This window comes from Hyperolius riggenbachi, chromosome 4, assembly GCF_040937935.1.
Source record: "Hyperolius riggenbachi isolate aHypRig1 chromosome 4, aHypRig1.pri, whole genome shotgun sequence".
NCBI lineage: Eukaryota > Metazoa > Chordata > Amphibia > Anura > Hyperoliidae > Hyperolius > Hyperolius riggenbachi.
The window spans coordinates 116,274,393-116,291,854 of NC_090649.1; the positions used below are offsets into that span (position 1 = coordinate 116,274,393).

General features: G+C 47.1%; 1 protein-coding gene across 1 annotated transcript in view; it reads right to left on the reverse strand.

Moving 5' to 3' along the window:
* Window positions 1–6,572: 6,572 nt before the first annotated feature.
* The window catches only part of EPHB1 (EPH receptor B1), a 436,698-nt gene continuing 425,808 nt past the window's right edge, over window positions 6,573–17,462 (reverse strand). The window contains exon 18 of the transcript XR_011031350.1: window positions 6,573–6,782. The gene's annotated coding sequence lies outside the window, so the exon portion shown is untranslated. The remainder of the gene's footprint in view (window positions 6,783–17,462) is intronic.

Below are 17,462 nucleotides of genomic sequence, written 5' to 3' on the forward strand. Positions count from 1 at the left end.
CTGCCTAACCCCTCCACCCTCACTGCCTAACACTAGCCACTATACCCCCGCTGCCTAACCCTAACCCGTCCACCCTCACTGCCTAACACTAGCCACTCTACCCCCACTGCCAAACCCTAACCCCTCCACCCTCACAGCCTAACACTAGCCGATCTACCCCCACTGCCTACCCTAACCCCTCCACCCTCACTGCCAAACACTAGCCACTCTACCCCCACTGCCAAACCCTAACCCCTCCACCCTCACAGCCTAACACTAGCTACTCTAGCCCCACTGCCAAACCCTAACTCCTCCACCCTCACTGCCTAACACTAGCCACTCTACCCCCACTGCCAAACCCTAACCCCTCCACCCTCACTGCCTAACACTAGCCACTCTACCCCCACTGCCTAACCCCTCCACCCTCACTGCCTAACACTAGCCACTATACCCCCGCTGCCAAACCCTAACCCCTCCACCCTCACTGCCTAACACTAGCCACTCTACCCCCGCTGCCAAACCCTAACCCCTCCGCCCTCACAGCCTAACACTAGCCACTCTACCTCCGCTGCCTAACCCTAACCCCTCCACCCTCACAGCCTAACACTAGCCACTCTACCCCCGCTGCCTAACCCCTCCACCCTCACTGCCTAACACTAGCCACTATACCCCCGCTACCTAACCCTAACCCCTCCACCCTCACTGCCTAACACTAGCCACTCTACCCCCACTGCCAAACCCTAACCCCTCCACCCTCACTGCCTAACACTAGCCACTCTACCCCCGCTGCCAAACCCTAACCCCTCCACCCTCACTGCCTAACACTAGCCACTATACCCCCGCAGCCTAACCCTAACCCCTCCACCCTCACTGCCTGACACTAGCCACTCTACACCCGCTGCCAAACCCTAACCCCTCCACCCTCACAGCCTAACACTAGCCACTCTACCCCCACTGCCAAACCCTAACCCCTCCACCCTCACTGCCTAACACTAGCCACTCTACCTCCGCTGCCTAACCCCTCCACCCTCACTGCCTGACACTAGCCACTCTACCCCCACTGCCTAACCCCTCCACCCTCACAGCCTAACACTAGCCACTCTACCCCTGCTGCCTAACCCCTCCACCCTCACTGCCTAACACTAGCCACTATACCCCCGCTGCCTAACCCTAACCCCTCCACCCTCACTGCCTAACACTAGCCAATCTACCTCCGCAGCCTAACCCTAACCCCTCCACCCTCACTGCCTAACACTAGCCAATCTACCCCCGCTGCCAAACCCTAACCCCTCCACCCTCACAGCCTAACACTAGCCACTCTACCTCCGCTGCCTAACCCTAACCCCTCCACCCTCACAGCCTAACACTAGCCACTCTACCCCCGCTGCCTAACCCCTCCACCCTCACTGCCTAACACTAGCCACTATACCCCCGCTGCCTAACCCCTCCACCCTCACTGCCTAACACTAGCCACTCTACCCCCGCTGCCAAACCCTAACCCCTCCACCCTCACAGCCTAAGAAATTATTTATCGAGCCATCTATCTGCCAAAAAAGCTTATTGTGTATTCCCAGCATAGCACTAGCCACTCTACCCTCGCTGCCCAACACTAGCCCACTCTACCCTTGCTGGCTAACTCTAACCCCTCTGCCTAAGTGTATCTACACCCTGCTGCCATAGGCAGCAATAGTACAAGCCACAATTAGCAGCGAGGAGGTTAAATTATGGTGCCCGATAAATAGTGGGTGCTAGGTGCCTGCTATTTATGAGCACTCGTCCTGCGCCATTTTTGTCTGCTCCCCCATTCAGGCAAACAGGGCACCACTTACTGTACAGCTACAGCAGCATCAGACGTAGCTGGGGGACATAGAGCACTGCACTAGTTCTTTGGAGGACCGAGAGCTCAATATAGTGTAGTATATCGATATAATAGTCTGTTATTAGTGTATTAAAGAGAAATACTCACAAACATAGGTTACCACAAAGGCAACCTCTATAAAAGCAGGGGGGAGAGAAACCTGCCCCCACCTAGGTTAAGAAGTCGATCTCTGTAGCAGAAAAAAAAGGGGGACGCACCCCTCCACCCAGGATGGATGCTACTACATCTTGTAGGTAGAAAACAAAAATGGAGGTAGAAGTGGACACTAGGGGCCTGATTCACAAAGCGGTGCAAACACTTTGCACGCCTGTGAAAAGCCCTTTATCACGCCTAAACTTAGTTTAGGCGTGATCTGAAGGAATTCGCGCGAACTCCCGCGCGCAAAGTTTTGCGCGCGTAGCGCGGTGCGCTACGCGCGCAGCGCACCGTGCTTCGCGCGAAGTGCCCATTAAGCCCTATGGGACTTTGCATACGCGCCTACGCGCTGAAACTTCGCGCGAGTTAGAGCACAAAGCGGTGATAACTTTGCTGGTGCAAAGGTTATCACGCCTAAAGCCTTTTAGGCGTGATAACTGAGTTATCACCGCTTTGTGAATCGAGCCCTAGATGTTTATATTTTAAAAAAAAATCTCTTTGTTGTTCATATTCAAAAACAAGTAAAAACTCCACCACAACGCGTTTTGTGGGATAACCCACTTCCTCAGGCAATAATGTGGAGCATCAGTCTATCCAAGATCAATAGCTTGGCGTCATAGCCATGTAAAACCGGAATGTAAAACCTTCTTAAATCGTTTTTAATCGGAACAATCGATAATAGCTTTCCAATTAGTTATCATCGTTCAAATCGCGTCACAAGATTTCATCTGATGGAAAAATTGTATCATTAAAGGGACCCTGAGCAGTGCCAGAAATTACCTGGGGCTTTTTCCAGCCCACCGTAAGCGTCGAGGTCCCCGGCATCCTCCTAGCTCCTCTCCGTATGCCTCCGCCGGCCCCCGTTCCCGGCGATACCCGGGCCGGGTGTTGAGCCGGCTCTTCCTGGTTCCTGACGTTTTTTCTTCATCACGGCGGCCGGCGTGACAGGTCTGTGAATGCGTGGAGAACGGCGCATGCGCAGACCTGTCACGTCAGCCGCCGTGATGAAGACAAACGTCCGGAACCAGGAAGAGCTGGCCCGACACCCGTCCCAGGTGTCGCCGGTAACGGGGGCCGGTGGAGGCATACGGAGAGGAGCCATGAGGACGCCGGGGGACCTCGCCAACTACGGTGGGCTGGAAAAAGCCCCAGGTAAGTGTAATCTTTTAATTTCTGGCACTGCTCAGGGTCCTTTTAAGGCGAACCTGTAAGGACATGGATTAGTCCAAAAATCGGACTTGTTCTGCTTACTGTAAGCAATAGAAACATAGGTGAGAAGTCATTTATGGTGCATTTTACTCTGGGAGAAATATACTTTTGTTTGGAATTTTGCAATTATTTTTTGTGATAGATACATCATGAGCTAAGTTAGATAAGAAGGGATAAATCAAGAGATACATTGTTAATTAAAAAGTAAGGTGAGATAATTCAATTGAAAAGCTTTATGAATCAGACCAGTAGATTCTTAGCTGTTTTACAAAAAAAGAAAGAACACAGCCTCATTCTAAATAGGATTGGAACTGGACATGCATGTTTTTTTCATCATGTCACTTCACATAGCCTGTTAGGCATAGCTATAAGATCAGTGACATGATTTCACTTATTTGGATTCAATGATCCTTCTTAATGTTCAGTGAAAAGCTAAAGTATAGGTAATAAGTATAAAGGTACACAAATGATATAGGCATACAAAGAAAGCAGCTTAGTGAAAGCTTCTGTAACAGAGGTCAATACATAAGCCTGTGGCAGTACAACCAGTTTTCCAGTGCTTTGCACATCTGACTACCATCATATGGTGAACCTGTCTTGTCCTGTCCAGTGAGGAGAGCTAAATGAGGTCATCCGCTGACTGATGACCTCTGTGGTTCAATCAATCGACTGGTGGAAGGACTTCAATCACGCTGTGTTTTCCACCTGGAGATGGGATAAAGCTGTTTATACTACCTATTCTGCAGTGCTCCTGACTGCCTTAATAGAGTAACAAACCTTTCTGAATGTAAAGTCATTGCTGTACTGTGCTGTCTTTTAACAATGCATGTATTGGTATGTCTGGGTTTCAGCACATAATATGTTATGAGATGCTTGTTTTGATATTATTTTATTGTTATATGATACACTAAATTGGGGAGGGGGTCTCTATTATTGTATACTGTCCACAGATGTTGCGCTCCTCCCGCTCAATATATATTCCAGTTCCAGCCTCTATTTACAGGTTCGCAACACTGCAACAATGTCACCTAATAATAGTTCAATAGTGTCAGCGCTCCAACGGTATCTTGGGGTTATAGATCCAAAATTGTCTCTGAATCCTTCCGATCACTCATGGTATCTCTTCATACAATCAACCCTCAAGCGAGGCATACATAAAGGGGAAAGAAAGGGAGCAGCACAAAGTATAATACTGAGTTGCGCTCAGCAGATTCTAATGCTGCTCCACTACAAACAGCATAAGCGTTTTCTGCTTATATTCTACTCCCGGAGCCCCTGATGAGTCTAAGGCCGAAATGTGTTGGGCGGAGCTAAAGGGCGGCATACAGAGGAGGCATGCTACTGGGATCCAGGACCCTGGACTTTATATGAGAAACGCTTTTATGATTTTGGAACATGTGAGTGGAATTCTACTATTTTACTGTGTAATAAAGGTTTTATTGCGCTATGGAAGCGTCTGCTTAGTTTTTAAGGTTATATTGGGCTTTTCAAGTTGGTGAACAGAAGATTGCAGGAGTGGAACATATGCAGAAAATGCTGATGCTGTTTGTAGTGGAGCAGCATTAGAATCTGATGAGCGCAACTGTGTACTTGTGGCTGGTTTCACGGGGGGGGGGGGGGGGGGGGGGGGCGAGGTGCATGAGTGCTGTGCCTACACTAGGGAGATGGTGGAGGTGCACAAAGCACTGAGATATTACACTATTGTATTGATGTTCTCTATATACGTGAGAGTGAAGGTGACCCTGAGAATCAGAAGCTGCTGCAGCCGGAGCAGAAGGTCGACGATCGAGTGGATATAAGAAACAGGCTCTTGTGATTGAGCAGCCGCCACATCTGGTGAGCCAATTTTGGATCTATAACCCCAAGATACCGTTGGAGCACTGACACTATTGAACTATTATTAGGTCTCTATTATTGCCTGATAGATTACATTCTTGGTTAGAAATATTTACCATATTATTACTTCCTCTCCTCTGTGTTCATTTTGCCTGAGAATATAGGTGATTAAAGTGAATCTGAAGGGACATGTGACATGATGAGATAAACATATACAGTACACATAAGATACTAGCCCTAGTTAGATTAGCTTCTTTGTATCAAGGCTTTCAGTATGCTGTATCTCCCTTAAAATATCTATGACCTCAAACAAAAAGGCTTCTCATGTGTAAAAACACTAATTTATTCCTGAGCAAGCTAAAACGAATTGCATGTACAGCAAACTATCTTCAAAAGTGAGCCTATAGTATATCACTGTCTCCCTGCCAAGTATCCCGGTGGTGGCTCGCACTAGCTCACTTCCTGTTCAAGTCCAGCGCGTCTCTCTAAGCTCCGCCCTATGTGTTTCGTCAGTCTTCTGACTCCAATTGAGAGTCTTGATACAAAGAAGCTATTAAGTGAGCAGGGAAAGGAAGGGATGTGTCCCCGATTCCTTGGTGGTGGAATTCTGTTTATACCAGGGATGTCGAACTCAAATACAAACCGGGCCGAAATTGAATGCTACGACCAAGTCGCGGGCCAACCCCAATGTCTAGTGTCCATTTCCCTCCCTTATAAAGTTCCCTGCTGTTTAGTGGTCCCCCTCCTCCCCCTATACAGTTCTCTGGTGTCTGTTGGTCCTCCCTCCCCTATACAGTTCCCTGGTGTCTACTGGTCCCCCTCCCCTATACAGTTCCCTGGTGTCTAGTGTCCCCCTCCTACCCCTAAATTGTTCCCTGGTTTACAGTGTTCCCCCCTCATACCGCTAAACAGTTCCTTGGTTTCTAGTGCTTAACCCTTTGCCATATGGCTTCCCTGGAGATCTGGAGCTTTGCCCCCAGTTGAGTTTCCCTGGTGTTCTAGAGTGGGCCAAACATAATGTAAAGTGGGGAAACCACTTGAGGGCCACATTTGATGGCTCTGAGGGCCAGATTTGGCCGGCGGGCTAGAGTTGGACATGTATGGTTTATACCCTGAAACCTGCATGTAGTGCAAGCACGTGTGCTTTGAGTGTGTGTCAAATAGTTACGTCTGCACTATGATATGCCATTTGGCTTCTGTATTTTTTAAGGTGTATTTGGCAAAGAGAGAATTGCGGCTATAGCACTGATTACTTGCTGGAACCACGAGCGTTACTGCATTTTATTGGTTTTGACCTGCATAATGGCTCATCTAGTAAACATTAAACAGCGATTTCATTTCTCCAGCCCATTTATACATAGCAAGTGTGTCTTTCTAACACCAACATCTATATCTTCAATCAAAACAAACCAACAATGCCTGTTTTAATTCATTTTTTATTGAGTGCAATTTAGATTTTTTTTCTTTTTTTTAATACAATATTTTTTTTTCTTCTTTGAAATTACTGTTACAAACTCCAACATTTTGAGCACAGGTGACAAATCTGAGGAGAGGGGTAATTATACAATGCAGGAACTTACAGAAATATACACCTATGCGGTAGTCATGGAAGCAAAGGAGGGCTGGAGGAGGAAAGAGTGGGTCAAGAAGACTCAACCATTTCATCTTTTCTGGGGGTGGATCCATCGTTTTGCATCATCACGCGATATCTGCTGGTGTCACCTGCTCACTGGGCTGGTCCACCCTGCAAGGATAACAAATTGTCAGATCATTACACAACTTTACATACAGAATGTTAGGTTCAATTTCTACTCATACTCTACTCAACTTGTGCAGATTAAGAAGAAACTGTTAGCGGATAGTATTTTGTACACACAGATAGGCACTCAACAAGTTAGAGTGCTTTGCTGAAGAAAAATATGCAAAGATATAACATACACCACCATCAGGAAATGCAGCTTACTTAAAACAGAGGGAGTACTAAGCACAGAAAATGACAATTCCATAAAGATCATTACCATCACATTTTACATACAGTGACATCTTGTGTTTTTTTTACTATACTGCAGTTTAAGGTAACTGGGTTGTTAAACCTCCAATAGAAATGTCTTGCAACCTTTGAGTCAAAGCCAATTGAAGTGCCTGGAAAGGTTAGTGAATTTGCTGTTGTGTGATTTCAGCCGATTATGAATTTGCACTGAGAAGAGCGATGGTCAAGGAGGCACAAATCATTGCTTGCATTCTAAGGCCTCGTTCACATCATTAGCGCAGATGGCTGTGCGATCGGAACGTAACGCGTCCAATCGCACGCCATCTGCGCTCCTATGCGCTGCGCTGCAGATCCCATTCATTACAATGAATGGGATCTGCGCTGCGATTCCCAAAAATGCGTGCAGCACGCGATAGCGCAATCGCGCTGCCACGCAGCGCATATGATGGGAACGGTAGAAGGGCTGTCTATGCCCTTCTACCGTTCTTGCGTGTCGCACACTATACGCGCTGCCAAAATGCACACGGCAGCGCGTATAGTCTGAACGAGGCCTTACTCTTTCCGATTCTTTTTCCCACCGGGGACACCTGTGTACTTGCTAGGTTCTAGGCCACAACAATCCTGAATGAATGCCTTGAGGTGTTGTTCACATCTGAAATCGAAATCTCTGATGCCAGCGATTCTTGATTTTGTGAGTGATTTTTTCCCCCCTCCCGTCACTTTCCTGCGCACTTCGTTTTTTGTAAAACCGTTTTCAATGCGGTTTAGCAGAGCTATTTGTTTTTTCACTTCCTCACACAAGTCAGGAAGTGAACTCTTTGACCCGGAAAATAATAAATACATTGGGCTTGATTCACAAAAGAGTGCTAACTGGTAGCACGACCGTTTTTGTGTGAATTTTCGCATTGCGCGCGATTTTCCGCGCAAAATGATAACGGTTTTCGTGCGCAAAAGCAAATTTTCACGTGAAACCGATAACGTTTGCACATGAAAATTTGCGTTTGCGCGCAAAAACGTTATCGTTTTGCGTGAAAATTTGTGATCGCGCGCAAAGCGAAAATTCGCTTGAAAATGGTCGTGCTATCAGTTAGCACTCTTTTGTGAATCAAGCCCAATGTATTTATTCTTTAAAACGCTGGGGAAATCACTATACAAAGTGCCTTTTCAAGCATTTTGCGATTTCCCTATACCTGCCATTATAGGGAATCGCCCCCAAAATGGTACAGGCAGCGCTTTGCTGAGTGGATCGGAAATGAACCGGTCAGATGTGAACGCTCTCCCCAGGAATCATTGCACAAGTGCTTTTAGGGCGATTTTGAATATCATCGGCGCTTTAAAAAAGAACGCAAAATGCCCTTAGTGTGAACAAGCCCTGACTGAGTGTCACCTACTGTTAACTTTTTTATTATTATATTATATACTATTAATATAGCGCTGACATCTTCTGCAGCGCTTTACACAGTATATAGTCTTGTTACTGTCTCTCACAGGGGCTCACAACCTATTCCCTACTATAGTACATCATAGTCTTGAGCCAATTTTTAGGGGAAAGCCAATTAGCTTCTCTGTATGTTTTTGGGATGTGGTAGGAAACTGATTTGCCTAGAGGAAACCCACACAGACACAGGGAGAACATACAAACTCCTTGCAGATAGTACCCTTGCTGGGATTCCAGCCATGGCAGATTCTCCACCTCATCCGAGTTCCACAAAGTGGCTTAAAGTGAACCTCGAGACTAAAAATCTGCTCAGCAGAACTGAAAAGTGATCTTTCAGCTTCACGAAGTTACTATCACAATGATTTCACATGCTAGATTCTTATATCTCTTGAGACCTTCCGCTTTTTTTTTTTTTCTTTTAACTAAATCCCCAGTCAATGAAAGAATCAAATAAAACACATTTTCGGACTCTCCAAAAGTTAAAGTGAACCTCCGGACTAAAAATCTACTCAGCAGAACTGAAAAGGCTTAGTGTTTCTTTAACAGTTTCACAGCATCAGAACTTTGTTTTTCATATAGAAGTCTCATGTTCAGCTGCATTTTTAGCTAAGCTCCACCCCATCAAAGAAAACTGCCCAGGCTTTTTTCCCCTGATGCTGTGCAAAGCATGATGAGATTTCCTATGTTGTTTTTCACGTTGCCTAGCAACTGGGAGGGGTGACCAGGACACAGGGCAGTTGGAACTGTATCTCATGCTCCCTGTCACCTTCTTTCAACCAAAAAGATGGCTGCCCTCATGAAATGAAATCCCAAACCTTTGCCTGTTCTTTTAAAACAGTGGGTAAGAGATTATATTACCTATCTATTTTAATTAACATAAATAATGCAACTTTTGACAGTATGTTTGTTTCGGCTGAAGTTCTTCTTTAACTACTTTCATGGGGCCCCCTGTTAAACGTTGATGCCCCCCAATGCCCCCCCCCTTTCCTTGCCTCCCCTTGGTGCCCTTCACAGCCCCAAGGCTGTGAAGGGCACAAGGGTGATAAAACAAGTGTAGCCATCATGATCTTCACACCCATAACAAGTGCAGCCACAAAACCACCTGATCTGAAGTCTAGTCCCCTGTATGGAAGGAAGGGAAGGTTAGTAGTTGGGGCCGCCCACAGCTCTAGGACCCCCCCTTGCAATCCTTCCCTCTAGTTACATCCCAGGATCCACCTAGTCTGTGTAGAAGGCTTTAGTAAGGTGAAATTATTCATAAGGAAGTTTTGTGAATCGGCGCTCAGGTGTTTTATGTGAACGTCTGTGAGGTGTGATTTCACAGACTCTGCTATTAAAGCGACGTTTTGCCTTTCCCCAGACTCAACTCGCTATTTATCTTCCTTTGCCCATAAAGGAGAGTTCTCCCTGCGAGCGTCTGGCTCTGCGTCTGCCAGGTGTGTCTGGCTCCGCCGAGATATATTTAAACCTGTGAAAGACACACAACTTGTGGATCTAGGTTGTTATTATGTTAATTGCTGTGAAATGAGTTTATATTTCTATTTCTGTGCAATCATATTTACGCACATGAGGAGCGGAGAAGAAAGGCTACACAGATGGGTACGGGGGGATCTTCTTAGATGTATGGCGTGATCATTCCTGAATATAATGCTTCTGGATGAAGACAAGTGACAGACGGGAGATATAAGAAGAGTATGGCGTAATGCAATGTGACCTGACAATTCAAAGCATCATGTTCTAGCCTGTCATACGGCATTATAATGGTAAATAAAGATCTCAGCAGACAAAAGTAGAGTGAGAAGACATAAAACGAGGAGGAATATAGCCAGAGCCACAAGACATCACCGCAGCGGTGGTCAGCAGTAAATGGTGCCAGCCACGGTGCCAGATATCTCCCCGAGACCTCTTAGCGAGGACATACAATAACCATAAAAGAAAAGCACACATAGTACAGCTCAGTACAGACATTTGGATCTCTTATTTAACCACTTAAGGACAACCAGGCATATTAAAACGTCCTGCTGAAGCCTCTTAATGGCTCCAGGACGTTCTTATCAGTTAAACAGTGCAGTGCTCCCGCGGGCGTGTGTGGGCTCCTGCGCGTGCACGCACGTTCCCGCGCATGCACGTGACTCTTAACCGGAGATCAGTAAAACAAAAAACACAGCATAGAAATAATACTACTTTATTTCCAAATAATATATTGTCATCATATTTTGTACTAGGGACAAAATTCAAATCTTGTGATAACCAGGACAAATAGGCAGATACAATGGGCTTGATTCACAAAGCGGTGATAACTCAGTTATCATGCCTAAAAGACTTTAGGCGTGATAACCTTTACACCACTGAGTTATCACCGATTTTTGCTCTAACTCGCGCGAAGTTTCCGTAGGGTTTAATGGGAGCTTCGCGCGAAGCGGGGACGCTGCGCGCGCGCTTGCGCGGACAATTCGCGCGAATTGCTTCTTATCATGCCTAAAGTGAGTTTAGGCGTGATAAGGGGCTTTTCACTGGCGTGCAAACACTTTGCACCGCTTTGTGAATCAAGCCCCATGTGTGGGTTTATGTATAGTAGCAGTGTTTATATTAAAACTATAGGGGATGAAACTGGAGAAATAGTGTATTTTTTCTATTTTTTTTTCCTTGTTTTTCCCCTTAAAATGCATAGAAAATAAAGTAATTACTGAAAACAAATATCAACCCCAAAAAGCCTAATTGGTGGTGAAAAAACAAGATATAGATCATTTCATTGTGATTATTAGTGATTAAGCTATTGGCAAATGAAAAGGATGAGCACTGAAAGGTGAAAATTGCTCTTGTCCGTTAGGGTTAAAACCCCTTTGGGGTGAAGTGGTTAAAAAACAAACAAACTGCACAACAGCACCACTGCAGTATGTTTAATATATCCAGCTATGTATAGGCAGGCCTGTGTAGGCACTCCGGCAAAACTCTTTTATTCTAGTAAAAATTCCTTGACTTGCTTAAAACATCATTCTTAAAGCAAATCGGAAGCAACCAAAAACAAAAAAATACTCACCTAAGAAGGCTCTGGTCCCTAGGGCCTTCCTGGTCCTCTCTACATTGAGTACATCAAAAAAGGAGGATGGAAGTATGGGCGTCCAATAATCCCTAAGGTAAAATAACAATATTTAATACCAATACTTTACTATGGCTAAACATAAGTCTACTCTCTCACACCGAACCCCCCCCCCCCCCCCCGCCTCAACAACTAACCCCCAACCATCCCCCACCACACACAAATGTCCTACCTAAAGCCTAATACTAAACCCCCCCCCCCCCCACACACACACACACACAAACTTCCTGATGTTAACCCTCCCCACAAACTTCCTAACTGATGCTAACCCTAAACCTCCCCCTCCGCATGAACCTTAGCCGTCCCACCGCCAATCGATGCCCCCCAAGGAAGAATTTCTCAGGCGCCTACTAAAATAACAGCATTCAGGCATCATTTGGGCAACGGCACCTGATAAATAGCGGGTGCTGGTAATGCCAATATTTCGATAGGCATATATTCCAGCGCCTAGACTTCCGCCCTAAACGGGCACCAAAATTTACTGCTTTTCTCTACATCTTCTTGTCACCCAATTGTCCCCCTTCCAAAATTCACGCCTTCGGGAGTCCTTGAAAGTCTTTCAAAGCACTTGTGTCTCCAGTATTTCTGAAGATGGGTGCGTTTTTACTGGGCACACAGGAGCACTGTACAGATCCACTCATTTTTAGACGTACTCAGGGACAAGAGCACTTCTAAAGGCTGCCCAAGAAGGGCCAAAGATGTATTCAACCTGCAAGTCGAATAATTTCACTATGGGGACAGTGCTGGAACAAGTGGACAGAGAGTGGACTGGGAAGGCTCCATAAGATCCAGTACATTCCTCCTTCTTCAGTGAATATTTAAGTTTTTTTTGTTTTAGGTGGCTTCAGGTTTGTTTTAAAAGTGATGTATTAATCAAGTTCACTTTAAGGCTTCATATACGCGGTATACTGTTGTCATCAGAAACGAACAAGGTAAGACTTCTCACCCGAGTGTCGCTGGAAAAAAAAGAGGCATGTTAATGGGAAAGACACCCACAAACCATAATTATTGTCCATGTTGACTGATCCAGCCTAGCAATTTTGTTCAGACGATAATTGGTGTTAGACGGTAGGAAACAAAGATGTCAGAAAGATGTTAAACGATCATTTGTATTGATGTGTGGCTACCTACGCAGTTACAGTTCCACTAGTTTGACATCAAATGTGCCCTGTTGCCATCACTACTAGTGCAAATGCTAGTGCAAGCCCTTATTATTTCCCACCTTGATTACTGTTCCATATAGTTCGTCACCTTACAGGCTGGTGCTATTATAGTCCAGGCTGGACTGAACTGCATCCATCTCTCCTCAACCTCTGCTCCCCTTCTCTAAGTAGTGATGTCACCAGAAGGACGTGGAGACTGGGACACCACACTAGAAACAATGTACACAGGTATGCAGAGCAGATGGTCATCTGCAACGTGAGGTTGGAGGGAGAGCTGCCACCTGGGGCCTCCTCCTGCTTCTATATGACTGGTAGGCTTTTTGCTTCTTCCACAGTGATTGCCGCAGTCCACATTTCATGTACTTCATTTTGCTGTCTGACTTATTAGAAACTGAATGTACTTGTTGAGCTCCCTTGCAGTAGTGTGATCTACTTGGAGAGGTCCCAATGAACCATCCATGAACCGTCCTCTATAGTCTGGTAATCAGGGGAGGACTGGCCCAGGGGGACGGGGGGCAATTGCCCCCCGGGCCGCCCGAATCTTAAGTAATTAGGGCCAGCCACTGCTATATGCAGCGGCTGCAGACATACCACAGGTGACAGGTTCGCAGTGGGGATCGCAACCTCGCACGATATTTCCCGGCAAGTTGAAGTATCCAATCAGAGAAGGGGCTGAGGCGGCCGGCCGTGGTGTGCCCTTGTGCGTGGCTGCGCCTGCGGTGGATGTGAGCGGCACAAGGACACAAATAGCTTAGGTCCTCTTCGGCCTGGTGGGTTGACCCTGCTTGACTCCGCACCCCGCCTGGAGCCATTGCCGCCCGCAACGTGCTGCTGTGCCTGCGGTGTCATCGGAGTGAGCTGTCTCACTCTTCAGGTTTCTGTGCTGGGGGGGCTGGGGGCCTGGAGCTGTGGCTACGAGTGGCTGGCTGGCCTGGCTGGAGGAGTCGGACACAGTCCTTCCCCTGTGCTGCTGCGCCTGAGGTGTCATCGGAGTGAGCTGTCTCACTCTTCAGCTTTCTGTGCTGGGGAGGGGGGGGGGGGCTGGGGGCCTGGAGCTGCGGCTACGAGTGGCTGGCTGTCCTGGCTGGAGGAGTCGGACACTGCTTGCTGCTGTGGAGGAGGAGGAGGTGTAGGACTGAGGAGACAGGAGGATAGAGGAGGTCGGGTCCAGGTCGCAAGAGGAGAAGGTGGTTTTTATAAATTTTGTTTATGTACTTCTTCTCCCTTCTTGTCACTGAGTTACACTTTGCTGCCTGCCTGCTACTGCTGTCAAATTCAATTCCCTGCCCAGGCCAGTGCCCTCTGAGTTTTTTTTTTGTGTGTGATAATCATCCCCATTCTGACCCTGGCCTGAGGGGGAACGTTTTTTCTTCTTGTGGTGTGATTGGCGGCAGGGGAGGGGGGAGGCAGGCAGTTAGGCACTGTCAAACAGGTAGTTGGAGGGGGGGGGGGGGGGGGTAGGTGTCAGACAAGTAGTTTGTATGGTGGGTGAGCAGGAGTGGGGTTAGGCATCACCAGGTAGGTAGGTTTGTGTGTGTGTGTGTGGGGGGGGGGGGGTTGTTTAAACGAGTTATCAGGCATTTTTAATGAAATAAGTGCTACTTACCCGGGGCTTCCTCCAGCCTCACGCTCCCAGCATGTCCCTCGCCGCAGCTCTGCAGTCAGCCATTCGCTGCCGTTGCCTCCCAGTCCCCGGCGATGGCACCAGTCCGACCTGGATGTCGGCCTGTACTGCGCCTGTGCGAGCAGCACTGTCAATGACCGCCACGTGGACCTGAGTGTACTGCGCAGGTGCGGAGAAATGGGGTTAGGCATCGAGTACAGTGTGTGTGTGTGTGTGCGTGTGTGCGTGCGCTATCACAATTTGAAGATTTGCACACAAGAAAGATATGGCTTTGGGCTGGGGATGCCGTGAAATGGGCCTCTAGTTTGTGTTGTCCCCCCAGGCCAAAAGGTCCCAGTCCTCCTAATTCTATCTTGTAGGCCTCATTCACACTGCATTGGATGAAAAACTGATCTTGTAAGAACTGATCCATTCGCTGTTTAAACAAAGACAAACACTTATATCGCGCTTTTCTCCAGGCGGACTCAAAGCGCCAGAGCTTGCAGCCACTAGGACGCGCTCTATAGGCAGTAGCAGTGTTAGGGAGACTTGCCTAAGGTCTCCTGCTGAATAGGTGCTGGCTTACTGAACAGGCAGAGCCGAGAGTCGAACCCTGGTCTCCCTTGTCGGAGGCAGAGCCCTTAACCATTACACTATCCAGCTTATCACAAATTCAAAGGGTTAAAGAGGCACCCAAATAAAATTAGGTTAAAAACCACAAAAAACATAAAAAATGAGGCGGCTTATCTCAATAAGGACATGCTCATAGGAAAATTAATTTATTTAGCACAGTCAATGTGTTTTGTGGGTTCACTGCCGCTTCCTCAGGCCAATACAAGTGCCAGAGCCACAGGTAGCCAAAACCATAAGTTGCCTCTCTTCTTTTTCTCTAGTAAGGTGCCCCAGAACCTCACCTGTACTCAAGTTTATTACAATGGCATCAGTTTGTCATCTGTTTCTGTTACCACCCGCTCAGTACCTGCCGCCGTCCATTTTACTGGCACCACAGAAGAAGTGTAGATATACCCACCCTGGAGCACAGTGAGAAGCATCAAGCTCCCAATGGTTTGCAAAAGGCCAACGGGAATCCTTCCCGAGCACCAGGTCTACTATTGGTCTACCACTAAGTGAACAAATGCGAATCCTCCCTTGTGAGGGATGATTCCCATTGGTCTATTGCAAACCAACTGTAGCCTGATGCTTCTGCTGGGGCTCTGCAATTGGTACACCAGGCATTTCTTAAATGTGAAGGACCCGAATGGACGGCATCAGGGAAGTATTTTGCAAAGCGTATGCGCTGTGCAGCCTAGTGAGAATAGACACCATCCGCTCTCATGTTAGCATTGATTCCGTCGTCCTCCTATTGATACCGTCGTCCTCCTATTGATACCGTCGTCCTCCTATTGAGTCCGTCGGCCTCCTATTGCTTTACACAGAATCTCTTTGCATCCGTTTAGATCTGTTCTGCTACTGTAAATAGATTGCTACAGTATTTGTGCCACTCGCGGTACTGTTTTGGTGATTTTACCGTGGGTGATTTTACTTCCGCGATTCAGAGCGATCAGCGATCAGTGCTTAATTAAGCACTGTACCGCAATCACTCCAGAATTGTGGCAAAATGCTGCATGTAACGCGTTTTGCAATTGGTGTTAATCGCAAATTACCCGCAATCGGCGCCAATCGCGGCAGTGAGATAACTACCATATACGTTCTATTGCGCTAATGCTTTAAAAAGCGATAGGGCTTCGGCAATTAGTGTGAATCACCCGATAACCGCTCAAGTGCGAACGGGCCCTTGGAGCTTCCACCTCTACATGCCAAGTGAAAATCATCAGAGCCGCAAAGAGATAGACTGTATAGAGCGCAACTGCACCGAAAGCAGGAGCGAGGACCTGTCCTGCCGCTACAACTTGGCTCCACTGCGCACTTTTCCCTGTGACAATGGGCTGTGAGGATTACTGTTATGCCCCTGGTTAGTGGGTTAATGTTAGGACACAAAGGGGAATATTATTTTATGCTGGGGAAGGGGTTCTCAAACTGGGTGCCGCAGCACCCTGGTGCACCTCAAGCACCTCCCAGGAGTTCCTCGCCATTCCTCCCCATCCTTTGTTCTTTGCCATCAGGTAATGCAACCACATATTGATATAAAATGGGCGGGTCAGTGACCACTTGGAGGGGGGATGTGGCCTAATAAGCATCACTAGCTACCTGAAAGGATTAAGTGCTGCCTAATGAGTATTACTAGCTACTTGAAAGGGGGTGGCGGGGTCAACTAACTACTAGGAGAGGGGATGATGCCTAATAAGCATCACTAGCTACTTGTGGGAAGGGGGTTTGCCCAGGGGTGCCTTAAAAAAGTTTCAAAGCTATCAAGGCACCACCGATCCAAAAAAGTTGGAGAACCACTGTGCTAGAGGGATGATATTGAAGGGGCATTTCTAGCACCTAGTGGGGAAGTAACGTTTTACTTTGGGGGCTACAGCTGGGATGGGATACTGACTGTGTGCCGACAACGACAAAACTACCGGCGCCGAGCTAGCAGAAGAACACGTACGCTGCTGAACCTGGTGACACGTAATAATAGACCAATAGAGACGTCCCTTTAATTATTGTGTGCCCAACTGAGGAGGTTAACTTTCATTCACACATAATAAAAGTCACACTGAACCCATGACAGCGATTTCCATTTTCTCTTGACAATTGAACATTTAGTTTTGCTACTTGATTCCTTTCCTGTGGAACTGTGATATTTCCCCATTATTAAACTGCAGCGAGCAAGGCCGCTAATTGCCACAGGAAAATGTGCCGGTAACAAAGCCGGTATAAAAGGAATCGCTGCTCACCGGAAAACATACATACATTGAGGAACGGATGGAGGGCTGAAATCCCAATTAACTCTGATCTCCTGGCAGCACAAGCACAGAGCATAAGGACAAATTGCAGGGATGGCTTCTATGGCAGACACTGAGAAGACAAGCTATTTAGAGCAGCAGCAACAGCGGGAGAAGGTGAAAATGGCTTTCAATGACGCCTTGCTGAAATAGTGGGGAGCAGCACAATTTCCATAAAAAGTATAGCAATTCACACTGGCGCACAAGATCAAAGTTAGCAGGGACTAATATACCAATGA